This window comes from Tachyglossus aculeatus (assembly GCF_015852505.1).
Source record: "Tachyglossus aculeatus isolate mTacAcu1 chromosome 12 unlocalized genomic scaffold, mTacAcu1.pri SUPER_6_unloc_3, whole genome shotgun sequence".
Lineage (NCBI taxonomy): Eukaryota > Metazoa > Chordata > Mammalia > Monotremata > Tachyglossidae > Tachyglossus > Tachyglossus aculeatus.
In genome coordinates, this window is record NW_024044830.1 from 3,315,726 (window position 1) to 3,327,911 (window position 12,186).

At 55.2% G+C, this 12,186-nt stretch overlaps 1 pseudogene; it reads right to left on the reverse strand.

The window, feature by feature from the left end:
• Window positions 1-334: 334 nt before the first annotated feature.
• On the reverse strand, window positions 335-11,911 carry LOC119921572 (annotated as a pseudogene).
• Between the last annotated feature and the right edge of the window lie 275 nt (window positions 11,912-12,186).

Here is a 12,186-nt window from a genome sequence, read left to right on the forward strand (position 1 = left end):
AGGCCCCACCGCTCGGGAAAGAAGTGGGATTCTGACATCGGCTTGGTCCTGAACCCACCGTTCCAGAGTCCTGGAGTTAGAGTCCACACCCAGGTTGGCCCCCATGCTCCCGGGGGCGGACAAGGCAAAATTGGGGGATCTCGGAGGAGGCCGAGTCCCCTGAGCGACCTAACCTCACATGGCTGTCTCGGGACGGGATTCTGTCCATTCTTCTGGGACCGGAACCCATGGCACGTCCCAAGGCAGCCCCCGCTGCTCCAGACCCGGTGCCCCAGGACCGTCCTGATGCCACCTCGTCCTCCTAGGTTTCTTTTCTCCCTCGGGGTGGGGGCCTTCAGAAGAACGGTTCATCGTTCTCTTTCAGTCTCCGTTCGTAGGTGTTCAGGAATCTGCGGATCTGGGACGAGGAGTCGTTTTTCAGAGCGTCAATTTCTGGAAAGGGGTGGTAAAGAACACGTGAGATGCAAAGCAGTCCTCCACTAGAAGCTGTTTCCCTCCCCCACTTTGATCATGCCTCGGTGACCTGGGAAGAGTCCTCCACTCCCCATCCAACTCCAATCTCCTCAGCCCATAAATTCCCCTCGCCTCGTTCTGTCCTTCTACCACCACACACCCAGGGTTGTGGAGATGGGAAAGCCTGAAAGGCGAGACAGAGGAAAGAAGACGGCAGAGGAATCAATCCGTCAGTCGATGATATTTCCAGAGCGCTTACCATGTGTACAGCACTGCATTAAGCGCTAGGGAGAATATAGTCACCTAGAATGAGCAGACAGATCTCCCAGCCCATAAGGAGCTAGCAGTCTAGCGGGAAATAGCTGCTAGAGGCTCAGAGGGCCAGCATTCAGAAAGTCGAGTGAAAGAGAAAAGGAAGACAGAGGAGGAAACACAGAGCATGGCGAGACAGTAGAAGGAAAGAGAGAGAGAGAGAGAGAGAGAGAGAGAGAGAGACAGAGACAGAGACAGAGACAGAGAGAGAGACAGAGAGAGAGAGAGAGAGAGCCAGAGAGAGAGATTAGGGGATAGATGGAAAGTATGCGTGTCTTTGTTTTGGACTCACTCTGGAATAGCAATCAATCAATCAATCAATCAATCGTATTTATTGAGCGCTTACTGTGTGCAGAGCACTGTACTAAGCGCTTGGGAAGTACAAATTGGCAACAGATAGAGACAGTCCCTACCCAACAGTGGGGTCACAGTCTAAAAGGGGGAGACAGAGAACAGAACCAAACATACCAACAAAATAAAATAAACAGGATAGAAATGTGCAAGTAAAATAAATAAATAAATAAATAAATAAATAAATAGAGTAATAAATATGTACAACCATATATACATATATACAGGTGCTGTGGGGAAGGGAAGGAGGTCAGATGGGGGGGATGGAGAGGGGGACGAGGGGGAGAGGAAGGAAGGGGTTCAGTCTGGGAAGGCCTCCTGGAGGAGGTGAGCTCTCAGCAGGGCCTTGAAGGGAGGAAGAGAGCTAGCTTGGCGGAGGGGCAGAGGGAGGGCATTCCAGGCCCGGGGGATGACGTGGGCCGGGGGTCGACGGCGGGACAGGTGAGAACGAGGTACAGTGAGGAGATTAGCGGTGGAGGAGTGGAGGTTGCGGGCTGGGCAGTAGAAGGAGAGAAGGGAGGTGAGGTAGGAGGGGGCGAGGTGATGGACAGCCTTGAAGCCCAGGGTGAGGAGTTTCTGCCTGATGCGCAGATTGATTGGTAGCCACTGGAGATTTTTGAGGAGGGGAGTAATATGCCCAGAGCGTTTCTGGACAAAGATAATGATTTTGAACGCCTTGTAGGAGAGTAGCGGGCTTGTGGTATAGAGAGTGATGGTGTGTACTGTGGGGAAATGAAAGAAACCATTATTTTCCTCGTTTGTTTGCCCATCCATCCGTCCAACCGCTTCCCGGAAGGACTACTGGAAGGACTTGGCTTCCATATCCAGCTCCGGAGTCAGAGAGGAGGAGCCAAGAGAGGCCTCCTCTGGGATCTGGCCAAGAAAAGGGGTCGGGCCAGATAGTGTGGCGTTATTTTGTTGCTTTTTGGTTTGTTTGTTTCCTTGCTTTCCCCAGTGCCCTCCACTCCCCACTCAACGAGGAAGACAACGGCCACATATTTGACGTCTGATTGGATGCAGTTGGTATAGGCCAGACCTTGGGACAAGAAAATAGGATGGAAGTCCCCAAAGCTCTTCATTTTGGGAGGAGTAGAAGGAAAGTGAGAGACCCCAACCCATCCCCAGCCTCCTTGACTATGCGCTCCAACTCTCCAACTTCCACTTCCACTACAAGGCACGGGACTCTCAACCTCCTCCTGGTCCCTTTCGCAAATCAACCCCTCTAGACTGTAAGGTCATTGCGGGCCGAGAACGTGTCCACCAACCATTCAACTGTGCTCTCCGAGGAGCTCGGTACAGTGCTGTGTACAGAGTAATTACCCAACACGTCCCACCGATGTGCCCCACAGGAGGGATCCGCGCCCACAGTTCCCACCCCAGACTCAAGGACACCCCCTCACAGCCCCCACCCATCCCTGATGTACACACCAAGGCCATCTAGATGGTACCGTAGCCCGTGCTCTCCCTCTCTTCCCACCTCAATATCCACCCGACGACACTGGAGTGCCTCCAGCCGATATTCTGGGCCAGCCAGAAGAATGTATATCTGGCTTTCTGGAAACGGAGAACCCGAGTGGTGGGTGTCAGGGGGCGGCAGAGCCCCGGGCTAGGGGCCCAGAGAGGATGGGTACTGTGGAGGGTGGGGGAGACTCACTCTGGCCACTTTCGGGTGCTCATCCTTCAGGTGGAAGAGGACGGGGAGGAGGCAGCGGATCAGCTTCTGATGGAGACGGGATTTGGGATCCGTCACACAGCCGCCGGCCACGGCTGCCTGCAGCTCCAGGGCTGCCACCCGCACTTGTGGTCTCTCCTGAGGAGAAATCCCCGCTGGAGGGGGGGGGGCAGGAGATGGGGGGGCGGCAGGAACAGGAGAAGGGGCTGGGGACCCCAGGGCAGGGACAACCAGGGGACTGAGGTCTTTGGGGGAAGAGTAAGGAGGGAGGACATCGCTAGCATAGGGGGGGACGCAGTGCCGGGCGGGGGGGCGGGGGAGAGCCGTGGCTCGTCGAGGGTGTGACGAGCTGCGGAAGGGCAGCCGATGCCCCGAGCCCTGTGGGAGCTGTGGAAGCGGCCGCCTCTGGGCTTTGGCACAGCCGGGGTCGGGGCGGGAGTTCCCGGGCTCCGGCCCTGCGGCGGCTGCTCCCCTGTCCCCTCGAGCCCCTCAGACTCACGTCGTCAAAGAACGGGTTCAGCATGAGGACGATGCCCTTACGGAGGTGGCCGAGTCCCCCACTGCCCAGGCGGCGGGCGCTGAGAGTCGCCGCGTCCATGGCCGCTAGGAGCCCCTCCTGGTCCTTCCGGGTGGTGCCCTCCAGAAGGAAGGGGAGCTGAGCAAGGAGCACTGGGCGCTGAGGAGACGAGGGCAAAGAGGGCGACGGTGAGACGGTCCGCCCCGAGACGGCAGCCCCTGACCCCTCGATCCTGGGCCCCAACCAGGACTGCCCACCCCGGGGCCGCCCCCTACCGCTCCCGGGAGTCCTTTGTCGTCCCGCTTCTCCTGCCACATCTGGGCCCTACCCGGGGACGGGGGGCTCTCAAAGACAGTCCGGGTCCCGGGCTGGGGTTACCTAGCCTAGGCCTGGGGGCCCTAGGCCTGGGTTTCTGACCTTGTCTTGGTTGAGGGGAAGGCTGGTGAGGGCCTGCAGGCTGATGACCCGCACCACGGGGTCGGGGTCCTTTAGGACCTCCCAGAGGATGAACCGCACGACCTTGGGATCCAGGACAGTCTTCAGGCTGGGGGTCCAGATCAACTGCCAAGGAAAACCGTGCCTGCGTCTGGACCTCGTAGGCGAGCGGGGCGGGAGCTTGATGCTCGGGAAGGCGGAGCCGGGACCCGCGGCGAGGGGGCAACGGGTGCCAAGCTGTTTGGGACAGGGGCAGGGACCAGAACCTCCCCGCTCCCCTCCAACCTCTGCCCACCCTGAGACCCGGGGTTCAGGGTCCGGGAGTCCCTGCCTGAAGGTGACAGTGCCCACTGCGAATCTGAGCCTTCTCTCCGGGGCCCTAGACCCCGGTTCTTACCTCGGCCAGCAGCCCCATGGCCACACTCCGGCCCTGAGAGCCTTTCTCCTTCAAAGAGCAGGCCACCATTTGCAGGAGTTCGGCCACCATCGGGCACCTGCTCTAGACCAGGGTCCTGGGGGAAACAGCCCCGCAGGGCTGATCTCAGATAGGAGTCCGGGAAACCCTGGGGCCAGGGAATAGGAGTTCGGGGAAGGCCAAGGGTAGGGCAGTTAACTGCGGAGGCTACTTCCCACCCGCTCGTCCAGACCAATTTCTTGGGGGATCCTGCCCACCCCGTCACACACACACACACACACACACACACACACACACACACACACACACACACACACACACATCTGGCCAGAAGGGCCACGGCCTCCTGGAAGGTGTTGAGGGATGAGAAGAGGTGCCAGTCATCGTGCAACTCCATGGATATGAAGCTCTGCCAACATCCTCTGGTGGACAGAAGCCCTCTCGTGGCCTCCAGAGCCGTCCAGAAAGCAACGGGGTTTGGAGGGTTCGGCGCGGCGTGGGTGGTGCGAGAGGACCAGAGGGTGTGTGTCAGTCCTGCCAATTCTGGGCACGTCCCAAAAAAGCCTTGTTCTGTCACAGGCAACCCCTACCCCCAGGGGTAGGACACACGAGACCTGGCCTCCAAACCGACCATCCCTGCCATGTTTGGTCCCCAGACCAGCAGGAACAACCTGGACCAGGAGCTTCCTGGCATTCCTGCTCGGGCCTCCCAGACGCCCGGATCACTGGCTCGGCGGCCATGGGAGCCCCCAGCCATGACGCAGAGTCCCCGAGGGATCTGTCCGGTGATCAGGGGATGAGCCATCCGCACTTGGAGTACCTCCTTCACGGGTCTCTCTCCCACAACTCCGCATCCCTCAAGTCGCTCACCTCCAGGGACTGAGGGCGGAGGGGACGGTGGGCTCCACGGCCCAGCTCCAGCACATATTGGATCTGGATGATGAAGGCCCGGAAGACCTGGGGGAGGAGTTGAACAACAGCCTCCGAGTACTCCACAGCAAAGAGAAGCTCATATAGCGTGTTCACAGCATGGTGAAATGGTAGAAGGGCTCAGCCAGAAGTCTCCCCCAACCCAACCTGTCCCCTGGCCTCTGTCCACTGCTCCCTTCGACCCCACTCCCAGGGCCCTCTTTGGGCCGAAGCCCCGGACAGGGATATTCAGCACCCAGCTAGATGGCCCCTTTCGGAGCATGGCCCTCTGTGCCCTCGAGGACCGCCCCCGACTCCAACACTTGGCACCCTGGGCAACCTCCCCAGGCAGCAGGGGATGGGTCGTAGGGAGTGGGAAGAAGTGGAGGAGGTGTGAGGCTGCGGCTGAGGGCTGCGGGCGCCAGTCCAGGCCTGCCCTTCGATCCGTCCATCTGGGGCTCACCGCGATGGAGCCTCGGGTGTGCCTGTCCCACTCCGTCCTGTTGCTCTCCTCAGGTAAAGGTCGTACCAACACCCTATGGAGCAGTTCCTGCAGCATGCGGGAGCCGATGCAAGCATCTGCCCAGACAGATTTTCAAACCTCAAGGACCTGCCTGTGTAGCCACAACCCGGACTCAACTTTTCCCACCTCTCCCCCAGCACCGGCCCAGGGGCCAGCCCCAGAGGGGACCAAGGCATTGCAGGGGCCCTGGATTGCAGGCTTGGGACCTGGGAATCTCCCCACCACCCACCTGCCAGCACCTCCCACCCAGGACAGGCCCCTCAGGCGGAGGCCAAGGAGAGCCGAGACCCCCAGACTCCAAACAACTGCCGAAGCCCGCACTAGGCCCCCCGCCCCGGAGGGATCCGGTGTCGCTCTTCCCGGGTCTGTCCCAGCTGGGGCCTTTCCGTCCCGGGGAGCTGGGGGGAGATGGTGGCCGTACCCGTTCAGAGGTATTGAGTACTCGAGGAAGACCTGCACTGTTTCCCAAATGTGGTGACAGGCCAGCAGGGCCAGAGCTTCCTTGAAGAGGGTCTTCCCAGCCTTGAGGCCGGAGGGGATGTGGTGCTCAAACATGCTCCTTGCCAAGTCGGCCGCCTGGAGGTCATCGGGGAGGCAGACGGTCAAAGTCGAATTCGACAACCCCGCCTGACATCCCTTCCCTTCGTGTCCGCCCCTCCCACCGACCCCCTTCCATCTCCACCCCACTAACCCTGCCCGGCCCGGCAGTCTGGGCCCCAAGCAGCAAAGCGGTGAAGGCCCCACCACCTCACAGGCCCGGGCCTGCTAGTCTGGCTCCAGTCCACAGAGCAGGGGACCGGAAGTGTTGGCGAACTGAGCGGGGAGAAGCTGCAGAAGGGAGAGCAAGAGACTCCCGCTTCTCAAGAACCTCCAGTGGTTGCCCATCCACTTCCGCATCAGGCGGAAACTCCTCACCAGTGGGTAAGCACACCACCACCTTGCCCCCTATTTCCTACTGATTTTCTACTACAAACCAGCCCGCGCACTTCACACTTCTAATGCCAACTTCCTCACTGTACTTACTGTATTCAAGGTACTCACTGTACCTCCATCTCATCCAGACTGCCGCTAACCTATCACCCATGACACACCTCTGGCCTGGAGCACCCTCTCTCCTCAGATCCGACAGGATATGACTTACTGAAGGCACATCTCCTCCACGAAATCTTCTCTGACTAAGCCCCCTCTTTTCCATCTTCTCCCACTCCCTTCTGCGTCACCATGACCTTCTCTATTTATTCATTCCCCCAGCCAGCCAGTCAGCCAGCCAGCCCCACGGCACTCATGTCCATAGCTCTCGTCTTTTGTTTTCTCCTACTATCTGTCTCCCCCCTCTAGACTGTCAGCACATGGTGGACAGGGAATGGTTTCGTTTGCTGTTATATCGGACTCACCCATTCGCTTAGTACAGTGCTCTGAACACCGGAAGTGCTTAAAAAATATGATTGACTGACTGATTTTTCCTGTTCTTTGATGTTCAGTATTGCTCACTGCCCTTATAGAACTCCCATTTTTTAAAATTTGAGAGACTCATAAATAGAGATTCCAATGAGTCCTGTCCCGTGGAACAATTTTGAGTATCGCCCCATTGAGCTACTGCACGTTCAGCAGGGCGTAACCGAAAATAAGTCTGGATTGTGTATTTGGAAGACTATTTTGTGTGCACACCGCCACGATTCCCAGGGCCACATTTCACCTACAATGGTACCCTAACAAGTTGTGTTGTGCACCAGGGACATCATTAAATACTACAGACACACGAGAAGATATAAAATCAGGAAAATGTAGGTCTCAGAATGCCTAATTCTTTGGTTTCCATATCTGGAAACATTGCCATTGTAGATAAAATGTGCCATTTTGTGGAGACGACAGATGGGGAGAAATGATATGTTCACTTTAGTTACTGATTCCTATTCGTTCATCCATTCACTCAGACATTCAACCGCAGTCATTGAGCGCTCATTGTGTGTCAGGCACTGTACTAAGAGCTTGGGAGAGTAAACTAGAACAACCAACAAACACATTCCTGCTCACGACGTGCTTACAGTCTTGAGGGGGCGACAGGCATTCATATAAATCAGTAAATGATAAATAGATTAAAAAAATAAATTACAGTTCTAAGCAGATACATACCGATATGCTGTGGGGATCAGAGTGAAGATGAATGAAGGAGCAAGTGAGAGCGGCACAGAAGGGAGTGGGAGAAGAGGAGAGGTGGGCCTAGCCAGGGTAAGCTTTTTGGAGGAGAAGTGCCTTTGCTATGGTTTCGAAGTGGGGGACAGAAAGTATCTGAAGCAGAGAAGCAGCGTGGCTCAGTGGAAAAAGCCCGGGATTTGGAGTCAGAGGTCGGGGGTTCGAATCCCGGCACCACCACTTGACAGCTGTGGTACTTTGGGCAAATTACTTAACTTATCTGTGCCTCGGTTACCTCTTCTGTAAAATGGGAATTAAGACTGTGAGCCCCAAGTAGGACAACCTGATAACCTTCTATTCCAGGGCTTAGAACAGTGCTTGGCACATTGTAAGCACTGAAGAAATGCCATTATAATTACTATTGTTACCTGTCTGATATGAAAGATGGCGGACACTCTGGACTAGAGGGAGGATGTGGGCGGGAGATCGACGGCGAGATAGAAGAGATCGCAGTAAAGTGAGAAGATTAGCGTTAGAGGAACGAATCATGCCGCCTGGGTTGAATTAGGAAAGAAGCGAGGTGAGGTAGGAGGGGCAAAGTGACGAAGTGTTTCAAAGGCCAGGGTGAGGAGTGTTTGTTTGAAGTAGAGGTGTATAATAATGCAATAATAATGATGATGGAATTTGTTAGGCGCTTACTATGCGCAAAGCACTGTTCTAAGCGCTGGGGGGATACAAGGTGATCACGTTGTCCCACGTGGGGCTCACAGTCTTAATCCCCATTTTACAGATGAGGTAATTGAGCTTAGAGATGTTAAGTGACTTGCCCAAGGTCACACAGCAGAAATGTAGGGAAGCCGGGATTAGAACCCATGACCTCCAACTCCCAGGCCCGTGCTCTTTCCACTGATAAGCAACCGCTGGAATTTCTTGAGGAGTGGGGATACATGGTCTGAACGTTTTTGCAGGAAAACGTTTCGGGAGGCAGAATGGAATATGGACTAGAGTGTGGAGACAGAGGAGGCAGGGAGGTCAGCAAGGAGGCTGTTACAATAATCAAGGAGGGATAGAATAAGTGCTTGCATCAGTGTGATAGCCGATTGGATGGAGAGGAAGGGGGGATGGGGGCGATATTGTGAAGGTAGAACTGAGGGGATTTAGTGCTGCCCGGACTGTGTGGTTGGAAGGAGAGAGTGGAGTCAAGGCTCATGGCAGGATTATGGGCTTCCTGTGCCCATCTTCCAGGAATTTTTGTGATATTTAGCATTCCATTTTCTTTTGGGTTTTTTTTTTTTTTGTGAGAATGGGGCCCTGTATATATGGGTATATATAGGTACACGGTGGGTCTCCAAGTTAGACATGGTTAATGAGAGAATACCTTACTGTCTGGGAAATCCTCAGCCTAATCTTTGAGCAGGCAAAAAGGCACAATGGACTCAGGAAAGGATTTGGAGAAGGCAAATGTCCAGGAGCTTTCTTGTCTGATACAATTACCTCCTAGAGCCCCACCTTTAGGGAAATGGGGAAGTAGCCAGAGGAGTATTTCCCTGAGGGAGCAGGGGGATGTGACCACCACCTTATCGTGACTTGAGAAGAGTGAGGGAGGTCTCAGGTGGCAGAAAGCCCCAAGAGCAGGAAACAATAGAGCATCCCTAAATCATTTATTGGTCATCATATCTGTCTCCCCCTTCAAGACTGTAAGCTTGTTGGGGACAGAGAATGTGTCCACAAACTCTACTGTGTGTTACTCTCCCAAGCGCTTAGTCCAGTGATCACTCGATCAATGCCATCGATCAATGGTGCTGGCTTACATCACAGGGACTGGCTACAATCAGGGGTTTATTGTATTGGTTAAGCACTTGGCATGTGGCAGTCACTGCACTTAATGCTGGTGTAGGTGCACGATTATCGGGATGGATACAGTAGCTATACCACATAGGGCTCAGTGTCTTGATCCCCATTTTTCACATGAGGGAGCTGAGGCCCAGAGATGTGGAGTGACTTGCTAAGATCACACAGCAACCAAATATCAGAGCCAGGATTGGAATGCAGGCCCTTCTGTCTCCCAGGCCCTGGGTCTAGGAGACAAAGGGCAACTCTGCCTCTCTATGTGACTTGCGACACACCACTGTGCCTTGTGTCTCTCAGTTGGTCTACAATCCCGACCCCCCCACCCCAACACGCCACTTATTGCCTGACATCAAAGGTCAATCCCACTCCCAACCCTTCCCTCCTCAAACCCCTCCCTCCCCCCAACCCCTGGTTCCTACCTGATTTTCTAAGGCTGTGTTCACTGAAGCAGGATGGAGAGTATCCGCATTGCCTGCCCCACCCTGGTCAGGTTGGGGCTCCTCAAACAATACAGGACTTGCAGGGAGAGGTTACTTTTCTGGGGCGAGGTCAGGTTCCTGGTCCAGGACTGGTGGGAGGAGAAACGGGGGTCAAGGAGCGATGGCACATTCTGAACATTTAATAGTAAGAACAATGGTAGCAATAATAATAATAACAGTTCTTGTGATATTTATTGAGTTTACAGTGGGCCAGGCACTGTATCAAGCTCTGGGGTGAGTCCAAGCAAATCGGGTTAGACATAGTCCGTGTAGCACCTGGGGCATGCTTTGTCAATCCCCATTTTCCAGTTGAGGGAACTGAGGCCCCGAGAAGTGAAATGACTTACCTAAGGTTCCAAGGCAGATAGATGGCAGAGCAGGGATTAGAATTTGTGGCCCCTCCCCACTACCGCCTTACATACCAAGGAGACCTTCCCCTACCCGCCCTTCTCCCAACCTCGCACCCCCGGTCCCGGAGAGGCCCAGGCCCAGAGGAATGACCAAGCCCAGGGAGTGTTGGCTCTTACCACCAGATCGCCGTGGGACTAGGGTTCGTAGAGCTCACTGAGGACGAGATCAAAACACCGCCCTGGGAAGGATGGAGAAACCCCGCGGTGAGAACTCGCTCAGTGATGATGATGATGGTATTTGTTAAGCGCTTACTATGGGCCAAGCATTGTGTCTGGGTCTCTTTGCCTCCTGCCCCCAATTCCCTCCCCCAAACACCCCGCCAGCTCCAGAACATTCTGAGGACAGGGCTGCACCCGGCCCCTCGCCACCCCCCACCAAAAAAAACCAGGCCTCTGCCCCCCCACCTCCATCTACTCTTTCTATTAATTTCGTTTGCCGTACTTCCTATGCACTTACTCTGTGCCAAACAATCTATTAAGCGCTAAGGTAAACAGAAGTTAATAGGGCTGAACACAGTCCATGTCTCACATGTGGGTTCACAATCGTTCTCCATTTTCCTGACGAGGTAACTGAGGCATGGGGAAGTGACCTGACTTGCCTAAGGTCACCCAGCAGACAGGGGCAGAGCTGGGATCAGAACCCAGGTCCTTCGTCTGATAGGCCCGCACTCTGTCCACTACCGTCTCACAGGCTCCTCACCGTTGCTCATCGCTTCCGCAAAAAGCCTTCTGGAATGAGCCTTTCGGGCCCATTCCAGGAAGCGCCGCATCCTGGAGGTCTCACTTGCAGAAAAAAATTATCCTGGAGCCGTAGGAAGAGTTGAAAGAGAGGGAGACGTAAAGGGGGTTGAACGAGGCTCCTGGAATGGGGCACCTACCTCTCCCAGTCCCCGGCCTCGGCTTTCCCTCGCAGATTAGGAATGGGGGAGGCACCTCCAGCACCTCCCACAATAATAATAATAGTAATAATAATAATAATAATGATAGCATTTATTAAGCGCTTACTATGTGCAAAGCACTGTTCTAAGCGCTGGGGAGATTATAAAGTGATCGGGTTGTCCCACGGGGGGCTCACTGTCTTCATCCCCATTTTACAGATGAGGTAACTGAGGCCCAGAGAAGTTAAGTGACTTGCCCAAAGTCACACAGCTGACAATTGGCGGAGCCGGGATTTGAACCCATGACCTCTGACTCCAAAGCCCGGGCTCTTTCCAATGAGCCACGCTGCTTCTCTGGCCACGCTGCTTCTCTGCCATAACTGCCGCTGTCCTCCCCTCCTCCCCTCCCCTTCGCCTCCTTCCTTCTCCTGCTCCTCAGCCCCTGATTCCCTTCGGCCCCCAACCCCTGGCCCCAGCCTGGACCCCCGCCCGTTCCCCCTCTCTTGCCCTTCCAGCTGACCACATCTCGGGCCCGCGGACACAAGAGTGGACTGACCGGATGAATCGAGACATTCCGCTGATCGTTATCACTCGACGCTTTTCTACTCTGCTCTACTCTACTCTTCTCTACTCTAAAGTCCCCCTCCCTAGCCCATAACAAGTCTCCCCCGCTTCTTCCTACCCCTCCGCAAACACCTTCCCTCAACAAATAAACGAAATCCTTCTCTCTCCTCTCTACGTTCCAATCTGCTCTCATACTCCGAACCACCAAACTACCACCGAAAGCACCACGAACTCTACAACGACTACCAAAACCTCGGCCAACGTTCCAATAAACACTTCCTGTC